The following is a 6,545-nucleotide window of genomic DNA, read 5'->3' on the forward strand; positions in this document are numbered from 1 at the left end:
AGATGCAAATCACCAAAAACAGTCTTGTTCCAATCTCTAAGCCTCACTTTTAGCAGCTTGAGCTTCTGAGAGATGATAAACATAGGACAACCTCTAATATCAGAATGCCAAACCTCAGCAACCACTCTTTTACAGTCCAAATGTTGAAGCCACATACCATGAAATCTAAAGGCAGATATTCTGGAGATTGATGAAGAGGAGAAACTGAGGAGGAGAGGATGGTGATCAGAAGAGATTCTAGCCAAAGTATAACAAAATATTTCATTCCAAGAGGCAAGCCAATCAGCATTGCAAAGACATCTATCCAACCTTTTCTCAGTGAGGGCATTGCCTCTCCTCTTATTAGTCCAAGTGAGCTGAGCACCTCTAGTCAAAAGGTGGATAAGGTTAGAACCATCAGAGAAGGACTTAAACTCCTCAGAAGGCAATCTGGGAGGGACAACAGGGCCACGATGCTCATTAGCTCCAAGAATCACATTAAAATCCCCAATGCAGCACCAAAGGCCAGGAATTGCAGCCATGATGTCTCTTATCTCAGCCCAAAGAACTCTTCTATGAATATAGTGAGTGCGAGCATACACAGCACAAATGTGGCATGTGAAATCCTGATCAGAAACAGAAATGGAAATTTGTTGTCTGGAATTGGCTATAACTGAGGGAAACAGATCAATTCTACAAATTCCCCAAATATTAGGCAACTGAGGATGCCTATCATTCTTCACAAACAACTTTAGGTTCATTCCAGACCAGTATAGAGGGGAGAGGGCCTCCGAGGAAATAAAAGGCTCAGATAGGAAAACCAAATCAGGTTTGTGGTCCATGCAGAAAGTCTTGAGGACTAACCTTGTTTTAAGGCTGCCAAATCCCCTGCAGTTCCAATAAAGAACTCTCATTGAGAATGGGGTTAGGTATCCACCCTTGCGGGTATTATACACCTTTTCAGTGCTATTCCTTTTCCTTAATTTCTTCTTTTGTGATTTTGAGAGAACCTCAGTGTAGGAGTCATCCCCCAATTCCTCACCCTCCTCCTCTTTATCATCAGCCTAGAGCCTTCCTACTAGCCTCATATCTCTAGCTGCAGAAGGATTGGTCATTTCCTGGATGTCTTGAATAATGAAGTTACCACCTGGGGGTTGGGGGGGCTCATGCTGGGTCCTGACCACTTCAGGTTCTATTGCATCACCCACATTTCCAGGCACCTCAATTGGCACTGTTTCACCCTGATGCGAGTCATTAGAGCTAACCTCCTCATCAGAAACCAAGTCCACTTTAGCTAACCCTTCCACATTGATGGTATGATCAATGTTTAGATCAATGATTAAGTCATCCCCTTTCGCTTCCAACACGGGGGTAGACTTCTTTGTTAATTTCCTTTTCATGGTTGCCTTCTTTTGACCTTCCTCATGAAATGACTTCCTTCTTCTACAAGTGGAGGATAGATGGCCAATGGAGAGGCAATCCAAGCAGAACTCAGGCAAGCTCTCATATTCAATGGATACAAAGAACGCAAATCCCTCCCTCTCCACCAAAATTTGGTCAGGAAGAGAGTTCTTTAAATTGATATCCACTAGCACTCTTGCATAGTGACCAAAGGATCTATTTTTTGTTGCCTCGTCCAGGGAGATAGGGGTGCCAACTCCTCCTGCTATTGAGAATATAATCGTAGGACTCCAATATTCTTGAGGGAGTCCTAGAATTTTAACCCAACACTGAGAATGTGTGATCTTTTGAAGAGAGGGATTGAAGTCAGGCGTCCATAGTGAGAGTCTTAGGATTCCTGGCTTGAGATTCCAGGATCCTATTGAGCACACCTTCCTCATATCCTCTCCTGAAGAGAATGAGAAATCATATAAACCCCTTAGTGAAATCATGTTCCATTTACCCGCCAGTGCCCAGAGAGAAGAGAGTTTGATTTTGAGTTCAGGGAACTTTAATGGCTGGTCTCCTTTTGAGAGGATAATTCTACCATGTAAATGGTTTTTGCATCTCTGTAACCCAGCTTGGTACTCTGCCTCTGGGATTTTAATGGCTATTGCATCTCCCTTAACACAAGGGAGGGGAAGCTGTGAAATGGAAACCTCACCCGAGCCCTTAAGAGCTTGAAGAAAAGAAGGTTTTGGGAGAGAATGAGCATTTGCCTTGAGCTTATTCGACAGATCTGGCACGTCACCTAAGAAAGACCAAGGAATGAGAGGAGGGGGAGAGGTCATGATGAGATTAAGGAAGATCCTGAGAAGTTGGAAATAAGCCCTAGCAGAGCTCCAAGAAAGTTGGAACTTTCATTTCCCGTATTGTTCAATCCAATTCAACTTCAAAGCTGAAGAATTTCAGCATAGATATGTTGTTTTTTTGTCAACAACACAATTAGATTGTTGAGAAATCAAGTGGGTTATCAAATTCTTCTTAGATGCGCTTAAAGTTGAACAAATCTAATAAATGTTTTGGAAAACATTTAAAGTTGTCAAAATATTAATTAATAACATGTGCAATACAAAATTAGGAAGACATTCTGATTTTTGATAGGCCAAGAGAAATTTAGTGTGAGCACAAGACGTACTCAAACCCAATTTAAAACACAAAATTCATCAAGGACAAAACATCATCATACAAATAAGTGGATTAATACACCAATCTAAAAAGGAAACTAAGTTAATTACTAGAGAACTAAACTTGTTCTAATAAACAAAGTATAAGTATAAGTTAATTACTAGTAAACTAAACTTTATTCTCTAAGTCAATACCCCAACTTTGATATGCAATTTCTAGTTTCATGAACTTAGTGAGTATATCACCTTTTAAGTTTAAATATTTTTTGCAGTATTTTATTCCCATAAAAAGAGTCTCCCATGACTCAAACTAATGAACTCAAAGACTTATAACCATAGTTTCCATTGAGTTGTAACTCATGGACTAAAATGGATTGCATATCAAAGCTGAAGGTGTTACAATATCAACTTTTACTTAATAACATTGTGTGTAAAATGGAACTAAACAACCATAGTATATTTGCTGATTGACAACATAGTTACTATCATATAATATGTATATACTGATAGTATAAATATTTTTTACACTGTCAGCAAATTATTCACCATTGATTTATTAATTATCATTGACTCTCAAACAAAAGTAATACAAATCAATAATGAATGATACGTTGATAGTATAAAAAACATTACACTGTCAACACACATATTTTAAACTCATTAACATTTACACTATTTAGTAACATTGTGTGCAAGTGTTTGTCAATTCTCACAAAAGGTTCTTTTTATCAGCCAAACATGATTCATTAAAAGAGTAAAGGTGGTATTACAACCTATGTACATAACATAGATAATCTAATATATTATGACAACATTGTACCATGCATTGAAGGGGACTTGTATTCAAATTTAGAAAAATATACTCACTTTGAATTCTTTTTCAGTGTTGCTTTCTTCTTTGAAATTTTGTTCCCTTTACGGTTTGGAAGACTTCCATTCGTTTCAAATCTCTCCACCTCTTTCAAAGATCGGAGAGTAATTTTTTTCACTTTATGAATATAGATCTACAAAACAACAATTTCATTATGAAATCACTCGTGTCAATAAAACAAGTAGAGTTTTCTACAAATAAAGAAAACATGTCACAAACAATGATAAATAGGGAGTGCAGGAGGTTGTGGGTTCGAGTTCCACCATCAACAAAATAGAGAGTTATAAGGTGGTTAGATGGTAGGATGTTGAGGGTGGAGTCTCACCCACAACAAAATATTAACATAATAACAACTAACATACTAACAATTGCGGATGAAAAAAAATTTGAGTTCATACCTTATATATTTTCCCATTTTTTCTTGGCATGGGTCGAATGATCCAATGTTCGATCCCTTCAGGTAGTTTAATAGGGACTGGATTTTCATTCTAAATACATAGCACAAAAAAAACCATAGAGTGATGTACATTTCAAAAGATATTGACAATAATCATAATATACAACACAAGTTTAATCTAACAAATGAAGTCATTGTTATCAAGAATTCTTACAACAAATATAAAGCCAACAAGGTGTTGTACTTTTTGGTCACTGGAAAATGATTCATTTATTGTATATATGCAACTTACATTCAACAAAACTAATTAAGAATTAAATACATTTAAGGAGTTCTATATATGGTCTTATCTATAATTGAATTCACATAAACGAGACACATGTTTACACGAAAAGCTCTTATAGGTTAAGGAAAAATACTTATCGACAACTCTTGCAAGATATGAAAATTGAAAAGGATGATACATGCTTTTAGAAGCAACCATATAAAAGATAGAAGCTTAATAGTAGAATGTTGCTTTAACATGTTATTCAATCTATTTGTCTCCTTAATAACAACAATGTAATATCTATATACTATCGGTATAGTATAAAAATTTATATACAGTCAATACATTATTCACCATTCATTTCTACTACTTTTTTTGAAGAGTCGATGATGATTAAACATTAAAAAAATTATCTTTTGCTGATAAAAAAAATATAATGTGTGTTTCTCTAAATTAGTTTGATGTGTTTTAATGTGTGTTTTTGTGAGCTAACCCTCTCTTCAGTATTAGAATGATCTCCCATATAGGATTTATTTTTCTTGTATCTTTTTTTATAGGTTTTTGTATTAATGTAACCCAAATATAATATAGTACTTGCTTTATAAAAAATAAATATTTTGCTATGATAGTTGTAAATGACTTTGTCTATAATTTTGGTAGTTATTAATTATAGATTAACAATCAATAATAAATTAGGAGGTAGAGTACATACTAACTTTATTAAAAGATAACAATTTTCTATCTTTGGTTATAAATTAGGTTAAGATCTATGAAAAATATATATTATAGGTTAAGAACTATAGACAAAGTAAGTCAGAACCTCAGCAAAATTTGTATGTGGTCTCTTTTAGAATTACATGATCACTATGTTAAGGTTCTAATAAGACTTAAGTGGATCTAGATCCTTTCATTTTATTCACTAGCAAGATAGAACTTTATAATAAGAGTTAGAAAGATACAAACTGTATTTAGAGAAATTAGGTATCAATTGTAGAATGACCCATAATATCATCCAAATTTGATTTTTGTATGCTAAATTGAACAGTGCAACAATACTTTTTGTACTAAGAAAACTCAAATCTTTACAGAAAAATCACTAAAAAATTATATGATAATTATTTTGCAAGGAAACGAAATGCAAAAAATGAGATAGAAACCCCTTACCTTTGGACTTGACTTTTTCACTGGTTTAGTCATTTCAGTATGTTCCTGAAACAAGAACAAGAAGATGATGAAATCTGATAAAATAAACAAATGAATTCATAAAAACAAGACATAATCCAAACCTAAAATTAAATAAAAAACAGTGAGCAGTGATTATAAGCAGTGTTTTGAAATTAGCTTATCAAAAGATTCATTAAGAAGTTGGTAGGATATAAACTCTTCATTTTCTAGGAATACCTTAAAACAATACCAAGCTTCATTCTTAACCCATCATTGCAAAAGATAAAAAAATTGAGAAATCAAATGATCCCATATATTAATTTATCAAATGATCATACAACAGCTATATACTAAATCAAATTCTTTCCTATATTAGACTATTCTTCAAGTATCAAGTTAAGCATGTCACTCAACTAAGAAGTCACAACAAAATTATTTATTATTTTCATCACAGTAGTTCCGAGTTTGTGGGTAGAAAAATAGATGGGTCTAGGGAGTGATTTTTGGTGGAAGGATCTAAAGAGAGTGGTGTTTGGGACAACATTTTATCAAGGGAGTTGCATGATGGCTTTAAAAAAGTATTAGAGAAAGATAAAAAACAAGGTTCTGGTCTGATTTTTGGATGGATGGAGAGCACCTAAAGGATTCATTTGAGCGAATTTTTAATTTGAGTGCATAGAAACGAGTTTTGGTTAGTCAATTAGGTGAATGAGTTGAGGAGAGTGGAAATGGAACTTAACTTGGAGGAGAGAACCTTCTTACTAGGAGAAACCTAGGATTGAGGAGTTGGTGAAGCAAATTTGTTTTGCATTCATGAAGGAGAAACTGAAGATCAGTGGAGTTGGATTCATGATGTGTCAAACACATATATAATTAAATCAACTTATAACGTCATTTGGAAAGAGGGTGACAAAGGAGAAGATAACAGAAACATGTTTCACTTGATTTGAAAATTTGTGGTGTCATTGAAGACTCAGATTTAGTCTAGAGAATTATGCTGGATAGACTTCCTTGTAAAGTAAATTTAGCATAGAGGGGTGTGGATGCGAATGTGCAAGATTTAAGGTGTATTTGGTTGTAATACTCAAAACGAAAGTGTGGATCACATGTTTTTCTCATATCGTTTCTCTTATCTGGTGTGACAACGACTCTACCTATTGTGTATGTGTAGTGTTCTGACTGTGATATAGATGGCCGCAAGTTGGACAAGTAGGAACACAACTACTTTCAACAACAACAACACACCTACAGAGGAAATAATGGATTTGATAAAACTCAAGTTATAGATCTGAGTCGAAG

This window comes from Lupinus angustifolius, chromosome LG07, assembly GCF_001865875.1.
Source record: "Lupinus angustifolius cultivar Tanjil chromosome LG07, LupAngTanjil_v1.0, whole genome shotgun sequence".
Lineage (NCBI taxonomy): Eukaryota > Viridiplantae > Streptophyta > Magnoliopsida > Fabales > Fabaceae > Lupinus > Lupinus angustifolius.